Source organism: Mobula birostris, chromosome 6, assembly GCF_030028105.1.
Source record: "Mobula birostris isolate sMobBir1 chromosome 6, sMobBir1.hap1, whole genome shotgun sequence".
Taxonomy (NCBI): domain Eukaryota; kingdom Metazoa; phylum Chordata; class Chondrichthyes; order Myliobatiformes; family Myliobatidae; genus Mobula; species Mobula birostris.
The window spans coordinates 91970846-91987398 of record NC_092375.1 but is presented as its reverse complement, the minus strand read 5'-3'; the positions used below and the strand labels follow the sequence as shown (position 1 = coordinate 91987398).

Here is a 16553-nt window from a genome sequence, read left to right as displayed (position 1 = left end):
ACACAGAGCATTGCTGCAGGAAAGAGGCATTCATCATCAGGGACTCTCACAACACAGGCCATGCTCTCTTTTCACTGCTGTCATCAGGAAGAAGATACAGGAGCCTCAGGACTCACACCACTAGGTTCAGGAACAGTTATTACTCCTCAATCATCGGGCTCCTGAACCAGAGATAACTTCACTCAACTTCACTTGTCCCACAACCTATGGACTCACTTCCAAGGACTCTTCATCTCATGTTCATGAAATTTACTGCTTATTTTTTATTATTATTATTATTTTTCTCTTTGTTTGCATAGTTTATTGTTGGTATGGTTTTACATTGATTCTATTATGGTTATTGGATTTATTGAGTATGCCCAAAGGGTTGTACATGGTGACACACACAGATGTACTTTGATAATAAACTTATTTTGAACTTTGAAAATTCTCATTTGACACAATCATGCTTCATCCAGTGGCGGTATCAAACTTTGAACTAGTTTATACACCAGGTCAATTTCCTGAGAAACAGACGTGCATTCATTCTGAAAATTAGTTGAATACTTTAATTATCAGGCTTCTGATGAAACAATCAGTATTGTGCTTAAAATTAGAAACAATTACCAATTACAGTAATAAGTGCTGAATGTATGAAAGCAATGCTCAGTATTAACCGGGTTACTGGTTCCTCTGCCAATGAAATCTCTTGAGATACAGTGCAGATAAAATATATTGGAAATATAATTCAGAACAGAACTGGACCAAATAATAATAGGTCTAAAATTCATAGGAGGGTAAAAGGCTAATAGCTTCCACCACCAGAAATAGAAATAAGAATTTTTCTTTAAAAATATTTTGGTCCACTATAAGGCTCAGGACAGACCTTAACTTTTTAATACTCTAGCAAAAGTGTTGTAAATTTCACACACTCATTTACTTCAAAGACCAATGCACCCATTCCCAAATACAATTGTTGGTTGTTTATAAATTATTCCTTCGTTTCTGTTTCAATCTACTCTTTGTTTCCCTCTTATTTCTCAGATTTGATTCTTAAATTCATTATAATTCCTTTGTTGTCATTTATTTAGTTTTCTTTCTCATTCTTTATTTTCATTAGTTAGCTTGGAAGACTATGGAGGCACAACGTTCAAGAGCTTCTGATGGGACTTCACATTCCTTAGTGTGACCAATTCATGTTTAATTGTCATTCGTCCATACACGAAAACGTACTCATGAACGCAGCCAAATAAGACAGCAGTTCAATTCATGCTGTTTCTCACAATATGAAATACTCAAGTAAACTCTGGAACAACGTGTTAGACAAAACACATACGAAGGCCACGATGAGATTGTGGACAGTCATGTTACTGCAGCATCAGTACTTTCATTAACCTCAAGTGGAAACACTCTCACTGCTGAGTCAGAAGACTATGCAACCAAAATTCCTTTTTACAAACTGCTCGCTCAAGCTAGGTTGTCAATTCAGCAGTATACTCAGGGAGCAATGAATTCTCAGGGATATGCCTTTTAGATGACACAAACAAGATGCTAGAAGAACTCAGCAGGTTAGGCAGCATCTGTGGAAGGAAATGGATAGTTAGCATTTCTGGTTGAGACCTGTATGAAGCCCAAATAAAGGGCGTTGATCTGAAACATCAACTGCCCAGTTCCCTCTGCAGATGCTGTCTGACCTGTTGAGTTCTTCCAGCATCATCTTCGTTGCTACACTTTCCAGCATCTGCAGGGTCTTGCTCTGCATTAAATCTAGGAACCTATCTGCCCGCTCAGATTTATGCAGGAGACATATAGTTGAAGTTATGCAAAGATCTCCCAATCCACAATTTCTGTTCACTAATATCAAAATTAATTTGATATTCACTTATCATGTAGGTTGCTACTTGTTTTCTAGTGACCTTCTTTGCAATTTGTTAGTTGCCTTGACAGATGCTCTGAGTCTTCGAAGTGCTCCAAATGTAAATTGCTTCTTGCTTACTATTCCAAGCTTACTGATGATTTCCTGGAAACATAGATATACATCTGTTTCAGAGTGAAATATAATTTATAAGCCTGAAGTTACCAAAGAGCCTCATAAACTGAGAGTCTGGACTTGGTTTTGTCTGCAGCTGAAGCTCATTGCTTGAAATTGAGGTCATGTTTTCAGCCAGTAAACAAGATGTCTTAGGTTCCAACCCAAGCGTCTTTGCTAATTTTCTTGGGGGCATGACCCATGGAGATAACATGAATCCCATCATGTTTTCGAGCACAGAGAATGCCTTGATGGAAACCTCATGAAATTTTGATTAACAGAAGGTAATAAACTATTTATAGTACTGCAGACCAAGTATTGCAGCACAGCCAGTAGCTGGACACTCACTGTCATTTTGAGTGAAAACTTGTTTCTATTATATAAAAAGACTGTGCAATGCTGAATACCTTGATCTCATAAATTCATGTACATTGGCATAATTAGGTTTGGTTATTATATGCTATACTGATGGTGCTTTACTTGGCACATTTTATTGTTAACTAACTGCTTCCATTGATTCTTAAGGATATTTGGCTATCACTCATCTATATACTATTCATCATGCTCTGTCTGTCTGTCTGTTTGTGACCTCCAATTAGCGCAAACAATGCATTACAGCGGCACTTTTTTGGCTAAATCGAATTAAAATGCACTAACTTACAGAATGCAGGCGAAGTTCAGGGTTAGACATTCATATAAAATTGCTCATTTGCCAAAAATCGACAGTCTGGCTTTCACCCGAGACCCGATCCGCCATCATGGAAATCGGGACGCGACAGCCCAACGTATGCACATGGCCAGCCTCAGCAGCGACACCTACCAGAGCAAAAGGGCAGGGCAGCTCTATTTCGAGGGGTCACATTCTGCTAATCACCATCAGCATGTTCAGGATTGGGACAGATCAAACTGAAACGCATCAATAAGAAATAATTAATCCTTATTGTAATGACGTACTTCGAGCCACCCATAAAACCCTTTGCTACAGTCAAAGGACAGCGGTGACTATATCACGTCCATTTAGGAGAGTGCCAACCACATCAACAAGAATAATCAGCATCCTTTGGTGTTGGTGCTTCGTATCTTCTATCCAGCATTAGGGTAAAAAAAAAATGGTCAGCCTAATTATGCCGCGCAGAAAGGGAAGGGGGACATTATGGTCAAGAGATGACGTCAAATGACATTATGGTCAAGAGATGACGCCAAATGTCGTCGGGAAGTGGCAAGGAGAGGGAGAGAACAAGAATCGGATGAGACCAGGGCCGCACGACTCCAGGATCAAAGAGTCTGGACAAAAAAAGATGAGAGAAGAAGAGACAGAGGAGGAGAGGCGTGCACGTCTCCAGGATCAGAGACAAAGAACAAACAGCAGAAGAGATGAAGAGACAGGGGATGAAAGGACTGCACGTCTCCAGAATGACAACGAGAGGCACGAGGATGGCAGATAAACCAGAAATGATGCCATCAAAAATGTCCTTCGTTAAATGAAGAAGAGCTATATTTGCTTTGTTACGCATCATTCTTCTTTAATAAACTAAGGTTTCCTGCTTCAGTTTCCATAGCACAGTGATATCAATAGCATTCAGGAAAATTTGATGTTCATTCTGGTCACATCAGACTGCACTACCCTTCTCTCAAAGGGTGCCCCAACGAGTCACCCTCTTGTCTAGTATTATTCTGACCATGCAATCAGCTAAGGACTGACTGTGCATGATTTAAATAGTACCGTATAGCACAAAGCATTTTACTGTACCTGCTTTTGGTAATGTTTATCGGGCTACATGTACCATTATGTTTATTGCCGTGAAGATGAATGCAATTGAATTAATGAAAGTGATAACATTTTTTTTTTAATTTTATTTTTATTTGGATAAGGAATTCACAAATATCATGTACTTTTTTCACACATATAACCTTTTCCATTTTTTTATATGTATAAAACTACAATTATTTATACATTCTTAAAGTGATAACATTTTTATAGTGAATCCAAACAATACGATCCCTTTCAGTAATTCTGGAATTAAGTGAGATGCCTCCTTCAATGTAATTATTTCTTCCCTCCAATGAATTACTTTAGCTGAAGTAAATGAAAATTAATTGTGATGCTTGCAATGAAACTGAAATAAAAAACAATTTCCACAAATGCAACACATTCAGGCAGCAGCAATTTAAGCAACCTTTTGAGTGTCCCTCTTAATAACAACTCTTATACTCAATGTACCTCAGGCAATTCCAAAGAGTTTCACTTTTGTAAATTTAGTTATTTATTAGAGATACAGAGTGGAGTAGGCCTTTCTGGCCCTTCCAAACCAGCAACCTCCAACAACTCTGATTTAACCCTAACCTGATTATGGGACAATTTACAGTGACCAATTAACCTACCCATTGCATCTTTGGAGCTTGGGAGGAAACTGGAGCACCCGGGGAAAATCCACACATTTCACAGGGAGGGTGTACAGAGACTCTTTTCAAGGATGCCGAATTGAACTCTGATACCCCAAATTTCGGGAACCTGCCATTTCCCGAAGAGTGAGAACAGGGAGATCTAGGGTTACAAGGAAAGTAGTTTTGTGTCCAGATAGGGATAGAAGGTGTCTGACATGCTTGCCTACAGCGGTCAGGACACTGAGTATAGGAGTTGGATGCCATGTTATAATTAGGCAAGATGTTAGTGAGACCATATTCAGAGTATCGCGAACAGTTCAAGTTCCCTAGCTATAGGAAGGTTGTCATTAAGCTAGAAAGTGTGCAGAAAAGATTTACAATGATATTATCAGGTCTGGGTAAAAAACAGAGACTGGATAGGCTTGGACTATTTTCTGGAGTGTATGAGGCTGAGGGATGACTTTAGAGAGATTTATAACACCATGAGCAACGCAGATATGTGGTCACAATCTGTTTTCCAGGGTAGGGGAGTCTAGTTCTTGCGGGTATAGACAAAAAGTGGAAGGGGAAAGATTTAAAGGGGACTTGAGAGGTAATTTTTTCACACAGTGGGTGGTGTGTATATGGAACAAGATATTAGAGGAAATTGGTTGAGATAGGCATCACTACAGCATTTAAAAGGCACTGGGAGAGGTTCATGGACAGAAAAGATTTAATAAGGTTGATAAGGGTCAATCACAGGATGTGAAAGCACTGGAAAGGGTACAGAGGAGACTTACCAGGATGCTGCCTGGTTTAGAGAGTATGGATTATGATCAGAGATTTCATTTCTAGAGGAATAGCGTATAGGAGCAGGGATGTGATGTTGAGGCTCTATAAGGCGCTGGTGAGACCTCACTTGGAGTACTGTGGGCAGTTTTGGTCTCCTTATTTAAGAAAGGATGTGCTGACGTTGGAGAGGGTACAGAGAAGATTCACTAGAATGATTCCGGGAATGAGAGGGTTAACATATGAGGCATGTTTGTCCGCTCTTGGACTGTATTCCTTGGAGTTCAGAAGAATGAGGGGAGACCTTATATAAACATTTTGAATGTTGAAAGGCATGGACAGAGTGGATGTGGCAAAGTTGTTTCCCATGATGGGGGAGTCTCGTACGAGAGGGCATGACTTAAGGATTGAAGGGCGCCCATTCAGAACAGAAAAGCGAAGAAATTTTTTCAGTCAGAGGGTGGTGAATCTACGGAATTTGTTGCCACGGACAGCAGTGGAGGCCAAGTCATTGGGTGTATTTAAGGCAGAGATTGATAGGTATCTGAGTAGCCAGGGCATCAAAGGTTATGGTGAGAAGGCGGGGAGGTGGGACTAAATAGGAGAATGCATCAGCTCATGATAAAATGGTGGAGCAGACTTGATGGGCCGAATGGCCTACTTCTGCTCCTTTTGGTCTTATTAAGGGAGCTAGGGCTCCTCTCTGGAGAGGAGGAGGATGAGAGGAGACATGATAGATGTATACAAGATATTAGGAGGAATAGATAGAGTGGACAGCCAGCACCTCTTCCCCAGGGTACCACTGCTCAATACAAGAGGACATGGCTTTAAGGTAAGGGGTGGGAAGTTCAAGGGGGATATTAGAGGAAGGTCATTTTTACTCAGAGAGTGGTTGGTGCGTGCAGTGCACTGCCTGAGTCAGCGGTGGAGGCAGATACACTAGTGAAATTTAACAGACTACTAGACAGGTATATAGAGGAATTTAAGGTGGGGGTTATATGGGAGGCAGGGTTTGAGGGTCGGCACAACAATGTGGGCTGAAGGGCCTGTACTGTGCTGTAACAGTCTATGTTCAATGTGGAAAGCATTCTGAGTGGTTACATCACAGCCTGATATGGGAATTTCAATTACAGGATCACAAGAGGCTGCAGCAAGTGATGGACTCAGTCAGGTGCATCATTGGTACAGCTCTCCTCACCATTGAGGACATCGACAAGAGGCTATGTGCAGAAAGGCAACATCCATCATTAAAAATCCCCACCATCCGGGCCATCAACACTACCATCAGGCAGGAGGTACAGGAGCCTGAAGAACCGCACCTGAAGATTCAACTACAGCTTCTTCCCTACTGCCATCAGGTTCTTGAAGGGGCCTGAAAAACCCAAACATTACTTCAAATTATATTTCTTTTTTCTCTCAACTTGTATGAATGTCACTAAGGTAATTTAATTCATTTTGACCTGAGAGTTATATATAATATTAATCTGTCCATGGTAACACATTTGTCACATTTGCAATGTACTGTGCTGATTCTGCAAAAAGCTCACTTTCATGGCATTTGTTGTTGTTATTCCTCTCCACGCCTTGTGGCGAATTGGGCAGGAACCTTGCTGTTTCTTTGCCATTTGTCTGTCTTTTTGATGAGGCTGAGTTGCTAGCTTGACACCCAACCAAAAATGATGGAAAGCACGCAAGAAGCATGCCTAGTTTCAAACCTAGGACCACTGGCATCAAAATCTGACGCTAACGTCACCACACCACTTGCATGGATTTTCATGACATTTATACCCTGCATATCAGAATCAAGATTAATATCACCAGCAAATGTTGTGAAATTTGTCAACTTTGCAGCAGCAGTACAAAATAATACATGATAATAGAGGAAAAAAAGTATGAATTACAACAAGTATATACAGTGCCTATAAAAAGTATTCACCCCCCCCCCTTGAAAATGTTCACGTTTTATTGTTTTACAACATTGAATCACAATGGATTTAATTTGGCTTTTTTGACATTGATCAACAGAAAAAGACTTGTGTCAAAGTGAAAACAGATCTCTACAAAGTGATCTAAATTAATTACAAATATAAAACACAAAATAATTGATTGCATAATTATTCAGCCCCTTCTAGTCAGTATTTAGCAGATGCACCATTCACAACACGCTGGAGGAACCCAGCAGCTCAGGCAGCATCCGTGGAAACAATCAGTCAATGTTTCAGGCCGGAACCCTTCGTCGGGACTGAAGAGGAAAGGGGCAGAGGCCCTATAAAGAAGGTGGGGGGAGGGTGGGAAGGAGAAGGCTGGTAGGTTCCAGGTGAAAAACCAGTAAGGGGAAAGATAAAAGGGTGGGGGAGGAGATGCAGGGAGGTGCATCCTCCTCTACATCGGTGAAACCTGACGCAGATTGGGGGACCGCTTCGTCAAACTCTGTCCGCCACAACAGACAGGATCTCCTGGTTGCCACCCACTTCAACTCTGCTTCCCATTCCCATTCAGATACATGGTCTCCTCTACTGCCATGATGAGGCTAAACTCAGGTTGGAGGAGCAACACCTCATATACCGTCTAGGTAGTCTCCAGTCCCTTGGTATGAACATAGAATTCTCCAACTTCTGGTAATTCCCTCGCCCTCCCTTCCCCTATCCCTATTTCACTCTGTCCCCTCCCCCAGCTGCCTATCACCTCCCTCATGGTCCTGCCTCCTTCTACTACCCATTGTGTTTTCCCCCATTCCTTCTTCACCTTTCCTGCCTATCAGCTCCCTGCTTCCCCTCCCCCACCCCTTTATCTTTCCCCTTACTGGTTTTTCACCTGGAACCCACCAGCCTTCTCCTTCCTACCCTCCCCCCACTTTCTTTATAGGGCCTCTGCCCCTTGCCTCTACAGTCCTGATGAAGGGTTCCAGCCCAAAACGTTGACTGATTGTTTCCACGGATGCTGCCTGACCTGCTGAGTTCCTCCAGCGTGTTGAGAGTGTTGTTTTGACCCCAGCATCTGCAGAGTATTTTGTGTTTAGTAGATGCACCTTTTGCATCAATTACAGACTTGACTCTGCGTGGTTAGGTCTCTATCAGCTTTGCACATCTGGACGCTGCAATTTTCCCCCATTCTTCTTTACAAATCTACTCAGTCTCTGTCAGATTGCATGGGGAACAGCCCTTTTCAAGTCCAGCCACGAATTTTCAATTGAATTGAGGTCTGGGCTCTGACTTGGTCACTCCAGGACATGAATTTTGTTGTTTTTAAGCCATTCCTGTGTAGCTTTGGCTTTATGCTTGGGGTCATTGTCTTTCTGGAAAACAAATCTTCTCCCAAGTCACAGTTCTCTTACAGACTGCATCAGGTTTTCCTCCAGGATTTCTCTATTTTGCTGCATTCATTTTACTCTCTACCTTCATAAGCCTTCCAGGGCCTGCTGCAGTGAAGCATCCCCACAGCGTGATGCAGCCACCACCATGCTTCACAGGAGGAAAAGTGTGTTTTTCATGCTTACGCCAAACATAGCATTTAGTCTGACGACCAAAAAGCTCAATTTTGTTTCATCAGATCATAGAATCTTCTTCCAGATGACTTCAGAGTCTCCCATAGGCTTGCTGGCAAATTCTAGCTGTGATCTCATATGTTTTTTTTTAAAATCAACAGTGGCTTTTTCTTTGCTAATCTCCCATAAAGCTGTGACTGGTTGAAGCACCTAGGCAACAGTTGTTGTATGTGCAATCTCTCCCATCTCAGCCACTGAAGCTTGTAACTCCTCCAGAGTTGTCATAGGTCTCTTGGTGGCCTCCTTCACTAGTCCCCTTCTTGCACGGTCACTCAGTTTTTGAGAACAGCCTGCTTTAGGCAGATTTACAGCTGTGCCATATTCTTTCCATTTAATAATGATTGACTTAACTGTATTCCAAGGGATATTCAGTAACTAGTAAACTTTCTTGTATCCATCTCCTAACTTGTGCTTTTCAATAACCCTTTCCCAGAGTTGCTTGGAGTATTCTTTTGTCTTCATGGTGTAGCTTCTGCCAGGATACTGACTCACCAGCAGTTGGACCTTCCAGATTCAGGTGTATTTTTACTACAATCAATTGAAACACCTTGATTGTACACAGGTGATCCTCATTTGACTAATTATGTGATTTCTAAAACTAATTGGCTGCACCAGTGATGATTTAGTGTGTCATATTAAAGGGAGGTGAATACTTATGCAGTCAATTATTTGGTTTTTATATCTGTAATTAATTTAGATCACTTTGTAGAGATCTGTTTTTACTTTGACACACAAGTCTTTTTCTGTTGATCAGTGTCACAAATGCCAAATTAAAATCACTGTGATTCAATGCTGCAAAACAATAAAACATGAAAACTTCCAAAGGGGGTGAATACTTTGTACAGGCACTGTATGTATAAATAGTTCAATTAAACAAGTAGTGCAAAAGTAGGAGGTAAAAAAGTAGTCAAGTACTGTTCATCAGTTCAGTGTCCATTCAGAAATCGGATGACAGAGGGGAAGAAGCTGTTCCCAAATCATCGTGCGTGTGATTTCAGGCTTCTGAACTTCCTTCCTGATGGTAGCAATGAAAAAAGGACATGTCCTGGGTGATGGGGTCCTTAATGATGGATGCTGCCGTTCTGAGGCACTCCTCCTTGTATATATCCCGGATACTATGGAAACTAGTACCCATGATAGAGCTGATTAATTTTACAAATCTCTGCAGCTTACTTCAATCCTGTGCAGTAGACCTCCCCCCGGCCCCCAATCCAGACAATGATGCAGCCAGTTAGGATGTTCTCCATAGGACATCTGTAGAAATTTGCAAGTTGTTTTTGGTGATATAGCAAATCTCCTCAATTATACCAGTGCCTGAGAAGAACATGGTAACCTGCCTCAATGACTATAGTCCAGTGGCACTTACACCCACTCTGATGAAGTGCTTTGAGAGGTAGGTGATGAAATATATCAACTTCTGCTTGAGAAATGACTTGGATCCACTCCAATTTACCTGCTGGTACAACAGGCCCATGGCAGATACCATTTAATTGGCTCTTCACTCAACCCTGGAACACCTAGGCAGCGATGCACACATCAGGATGTTCTTTATTGAATCAGTTCAGCGTTCAATACTAACATCTCATAGAAGCTAATCAATAAGCTTCAAGGCCTTGGCCTCGTTACTTCCTGTGCGATTGGATCCTCGATTTCTTTGTTTGTAGACCCTAGTCAGCTTGGATTGGCTACACAAGGCTGTGAGACTAAGCCTAGTTCCAATGCCATATTTAAGTTTGCTGATGATACCACTGCCGTTGGCCAAATCAAAGGTGGTGACAAATCAGCATATAGGGGCGATATTAAAAACCTGGCTGAGTGGTGCCACAACAACAACCTCTTACTCAATGTGAGTAACACCAAGGAGTGGATTATTGACTTCAGGAGGAGGAAACTGGATGTCTATAAGCCAGTCTTCATTGGGGAAATCAGAGATGGAGAGGGTCAGCAATGTTAAATTCCTCAGTGTTGTTATTGTAAGTACAATTTACAAAGAAAGCATAGCAGAACCTCCACTTCTTAGAAGTTTGCAAAGATTCAGCAAGACTTTGATAAATTTCTATAGATCTGTGGTGGAGCGTATATTGACTGGCTGCATCACAGAATGGTATGGAAACACCAATTCCCCTGAATGGAAAATCCTATGAAAAGTAGTGGAAGTGGCCCAGTCCATCATGGGTAAAAAGCTTCCCACCATTAAACAAACCTATACATAGCATTGTCGCAGGAAAGCAGTATCCACCATCAAGGACCCCCAGCACCCTGACCATGCTCTCTGCTCACTGCTGTCATCAGGAACGTGGTACAGGAGCCTCAAGACCCACACCACTAGGTTCATGAACAGTCATTAGCCCTCAACCATCAGACCCCTGAACCAGTGGTGGTCAGGTCAGTCAAATTCATTCGCCCCATCACTAAACTGTTCCCACAACTCTTGGGTTCACTTTCAAGGACTCTTCATCTCATATTCTGCATTTTTATTGTTTTTTTTTTCTGTTTTGTACTTGCACAGTTTAAATTAGATTAGATTATGAGGACACTCAGTCCTCGTTTATTGTCACTTAGAAATGCATGCATTAAGAAATAGTACAATGTTCCTCCAGAGTGATATCACAAAAAAAAAGGACAAACCAAAGACTGACACTGACAAGACCACATAATTATAACACATAGTTACAGCAGTGCAAAGCAATACCATAATTTGATAAAGAACAGACCATGGGAATGGTAAAAAAAAAGTCTCAAAGTTCCAATCGACTCCCGATAGTCCCCGATAGCAGGCGGCAGAAGGAAGAAACTCTCTCTGCCATAAACCTCCAGGCACCGACAACTGTCAATGCATTGGAAGCACCCGACCCCAGTTTGTTGTCTTTTGCACACTGGTTGTTTATCCATCCTGTTGGATGCAGTCTTTCATTGATTCTATTGTGATTCGTGGATTTTCCTGCTAGAAAACGAAATCTCAGGATTGTAAACAACAGGTATTCTGCAGATGCTGGAAATTCAAGCAACACACATCAAAGTTGCTGGTGAACGCAGCAGGCCAGGCAGCATCTGCAGGAAGAGGTGCAGTCGACGTTTCAGGCCGAGACCCTTCGTCAGGACTAACTGAAGGAAGAGTGAGTAAGGGATTTGAAAGTAGGAGGGGGAGGGGGAGATCCAAAATGATAGGAGAAGACAGGAGGGGGAGGGATGGAGCCAAGAGCTGGACAGGTGATTGGCAAAAGGGGATACGAGAGGATCATGGGACAGGAGGTCCGGGAAGAAAGACAAGGGGTGGGGGGAGGACCCAGAGGATGGGCAAGAGGTATATTCAGAGGGACAGAGGGAGAAAAAGGAGAGTGAGAGGAAGAATGTGTGCATAAAAATAAGTAACAGATGGGGTACGAGGGGGAGGTGGGGCCTTAGCGGAAGTTAGAGAAGTCGATGTTCATGCCATCAGGTTGGAGGCTACCCTCCACCTTATATTCCGTCACACTCAGGTTGGAGGAACAACACCTTATATTCCGTCTGGGTAGCCTCCAACCTGATGGCATGAACATCGACTTCTCTAACTTCCGCTAAGGCCCCACCTCCCCCTTGTACCCCATCTGTTACTTATTTTTATGCACACATTCTTTCTCTCACTCTCCTTTTTCTCCCTCTGTCCCTCTGAATATACCCCTTGCCCATCCTCTGGGTCCCCCCACCACCTTGTCTTTCTTCCTGGACCTCCTGTCCCATGATCCTCTCGTATCCCCTTTTGCCAATCACCTGTCCAGCTCTTGGCTCCATCCCTCCCCCTCCTGTCTTCTCCTATCATTTTGGATCTCCCCCTCCCACTCCAACTTTCAAATCCCTTACTCACTCTTCCTTCAGTTAGTCCTGACGAAGGGTCTCGGCCTGAAACGTCGACTACACCTCTTCCTACAGATGCTGCCTGGCCTGCTGCGTTCACCAGCAACTTTGATGTGTGTTGCTCAGGATTGTATATGGTTACACATATGTATTTAGATAACAAATTTACTTTGAACTTTAAATTAAAAATAAAACTACCAAATAAATTACACAGAACAGTATAACAGAGGAACACGCCTTCAGCCCATGATGTTATGCTGAACTAGTTAAACTAATGACACATAGAAACATAGAAAATAGGTGGAGTAGGCCATTCGGCCCTTCGACCCTGCACCGCCATTTATTATGATCATGGCTGATCATCCAACTCAGAACCCCGCCCCAGCCTTCCCTCCATACCCCCTGACCCCCGTAGCCACAAGGGCCATATCTAACTCCCTCTTAAATATAGCCAATGAACTGGCCTCAACTGTTTCCTGTGGCAGAGAATTCCACAGATTCACCACTCTCTGTGTGAAGAAGTTTTTCCTAATCTCGGTCCTAAAAGGCTTCCCCTCTATCCTCAAACTGTGACCCCTCGTTCTGGACTTCCCCAACATCGGGAACAATCTTCCTGCATCTAGCCTGTCCAATCCCTTTAGGATCTTATACGTTTCAATCAGATCCCCCCTCAATCTTCTAAATTCCAACGAGTACAAGCCCAGTTCATCCAGTCTTTCTTCATATGAAAGTCCTGCCATCCCAGGAATCAATCTGGTGAACCTTCTTTGTACTCCCTCTATGGCAAGGATGTCTTTCCTCAGATTAGGGGACCAAAACTGCACACAATACTCCAGGTGTGGTCTCACCAAGGCCTTGTACAACTGCAGTAGTACCTCCCTGCTCCTGTACTCGAATCCTGTCGCTATAAATGCCAGCATACCATTCGCCTTTTTCACCGCCTGCTGTACCTGCATGCCCACTTTCAATGACTGGTGTATAATGACACCCAGGTCTCGTTGCACCTCCCCTTTTCCTAATCAGCCACCATTCAGATAATAATGTTTTCCTATTTTTGCCACCAAAGTGGATAACTTCACATTTATCCACATTAAATTGCATCTGCCATGAATTTGCCCACTCACCTAACCTATCCAAGTCACTCTGCATCCTCTTAGCATCCTCCTCACAGCTAACACTGCCGCCCAGCTTCGTGTCATCCGCAAACTTGGAGATGCTGCATTTAATTCCCTCATCCAAGTCATTAATATATGTTGTAAACAACTGGGGTCCCAGCACTGAGCCTTGCGGTACCCCACTAGTCACTGCCTGCCATTCTGAAAAGGTCCCGTTTATTCCCACTCTTTGCTTCCTGTCTGCTAACCAATTCTCCATCTACATCAATACCTTATCCCCAATACCGTGTGCTTTAAGTTTGCACACTAATCTCCTGTGTGGGACCTTGTCAAAAGCCTTTTGAAAATCCAAATATACCACATCCACTGGTTCTCCCCTATCCACTCTACTAGTTACATCCCCAAAAAATTCTATGAGATTCGTCAGACATGATTTTCCTTTCACAAATCCATGCTGACTTCGTCCGATGATTTCACCGCTTTCCAAATGTGCTGTTATCACATCTTTGATAACTGACTCCAGCAGTTTCCCCAACACTGACGTTAGGCTAACCGGTCTATAATTCCCCGGTTTCTCTCTCCCTCCTTTTTTAAAAAGTGGGGTTACATTAGCCACCCTCCAATCCTCAGGAACTAGTCCAGAATCTAAAGAGTTTTAAAAAATTATCACTAATGCATCCACTATTTCTTGGGCTACTTCCTTAAGCACTCTGGGATGCAGACCATCTGGCCCTGGGGATTTATCTGCCTTCAATCCCTTCAATTTACCTAACACCACTTCCCTACTAACATGTATTTCCCTCAGTTCCTCCATCTCACTGGACCCTCTGTCCCCTACTATTTCTGGAAGATTATTTATGTCCTCCTTAGTGAAGACAGAACCAAAGTAATTATTCAATTGGTCAGCCATGTCCTTGCTCCCCATAATCAATTCACCTGTTTCTGTCTGTAGGGGACCTACATTTGTCTTTACCAGTCTTTTCCTTTTCACATATCTATAAAAGCTTTTACAGTCAGTTTTTATGTTCCCTGCCAGTTTTCTCTCATAATCTTTTTTCCCCTTCCTAATTAAGCCCTTTGTACTCCTCTGCTGAACTCTGAATTTCTCCCAGTCCTCAGGTGAGCCACTTTCTCTGGCTAATTTGTATGCTTCTTCTTTGGAATTGATACTATCCCTAATTTCTCTTGTCAGCCACGGGTGCACTACCTTCCTTGATTTATTCTTTTGCCAAACTGGGATGAAAAATTGTTGTAGTTCATTCATGCAACCTTTAAGTGCTTGCCATTGCATATCCACCTAATCCCTACTGTGATACTTAGTCTTAAACACCAAGCTGAGCACAGGTGTTTATTAACAAACCACGCATAAACTAGTAAAGTCAAAGTCCATGACATTAAATGTTCAAAAGCAGCATGGATGCAAATTTCGCTCCAAGGCAGAAAGCATAGTGTGGTAATGAACCTTTCAGGCAGTTGGCGGTATTCACAGGTTTTCCCCAGGGTCAGTAAAGTAATAGGATCATCGTTCTTTATTGTGTAGACTAAAAGCACTGCCTTATGTATAAACGACATCATTTTAAAGTGTGTAGGCAGCACAAAGCTTGGGAATATAGAAGACAATGAGAAATATAGTAACAGAGTTCTAGAGAACATAAATGGGAGCAGAAAAATTCCTCTGGCAGTTCCTGTCAGCTCTACCTTTCAAAGAAATCATGGCTGATTTAAAGCATCTAAGAAGATCCTTTAATACACTTGGATTTATAAACCTCTGCTTTGAATATAGCTGAGAATTTAGCATCTGCTACAGTCCTTTCACAGGTTAATAGGCACAGGCATAATAGGCTCAGTTGCTTACTCCTGTGATCTCAGTTCCTCAGTCCCTTAGCTTGTGATAGTGAGCTCCTGGTTCCAGGATACCCAGCTGGGGGAAGTATCCTGCCAAGCATGCACCCCTCATACATTTTATAAGTTTCAGTGAGGTTCCCTCTCACCTTTTAAACTCTAGGAAGAAAGACCAAAATAACTTAATTACCTCATAGTTACCTCAAGTCAGCTTAGCTCACAAGGTAAGAAACCTTTGGTGCAAAAGCCCTGTACATATTTCCCTGGACAAGGATGTTAGAAGTCTGCCCCATATTCCAGCTGTGGTCTCGTCAAGGTCCTAAATAATTGCAGTGGGATCTCTTGACTCTGATAGTCCAAATCCTTAGTGATAAAAGCAACATACAAAATGCAAGAGGAAATCAGCAGGGAGGGCAGCATCTGTGGAGAGACATGGACCATTGACATTTCTGGTTGAGATCCTTCATCTGGATCTAGCACTGAGTCCAGATCAGATAGAGAGGCTTGCCAATACATCAAGTGCTGCTCCAGATTCCAATATCTGCAGTTTCTTGTATCTCTGTAATAAAAGACTTACATAAAATTTATTTTCCCTTTGCATGCTGTATTTGCCTGTTCAGGTTCTGTGTAATATAACCTGGGAGGGGAGGAGAAGATGGCGGTGTGACGCAGCACACGTGGCCGCTCCTAAATGATATCGTATTTGTGAAGTAGGTACCGTGCACAATCCTGATTTGATGGATACAGCTGTGAGAAGCACGGAGGAGCATCTGGAGAAACTTCTGAAATGCCCGCTTTGCTGCTGCTGCTACTGTGCGATCGAGAATCTCCGGAGGGGAAGAACCCAAATCCTCGGCTTTGCCTATTGCCTGTTGCCGGGGCCGGGGTCAAAGCGCTCGGCAGAGACGGTGCTCAGTGCTCGGTGTCGGAGGCTCGAAGTTTTCGGACGGACTCAAGAGTCGGCTGTGGTCGGGTGCTTCCAGGGTGCTGCATCAGCAAGTTTGCGGCACTGGAAGCTCATGGCAGGGAGAGTTTCTCTTCCTTCTACCGTCTGCAT

At 42.8% G+C, this 16553-nt stretch overlaps 1 protein-coding gene across 4 annotated transcripts in view; it reads right to left on the bottom strand.

Moving 5' to 3' along the window:
• The window catches only part of vwa8 (von Willebrand factor A domain containing 8), a 481708-nt gene that overhangs the window by 190604 nt on the left and 274551 nt on the right, over positions 1 to 16553 (bottom strand). The gene's annotated exons all lie outside the window — the stretch shown is intronic.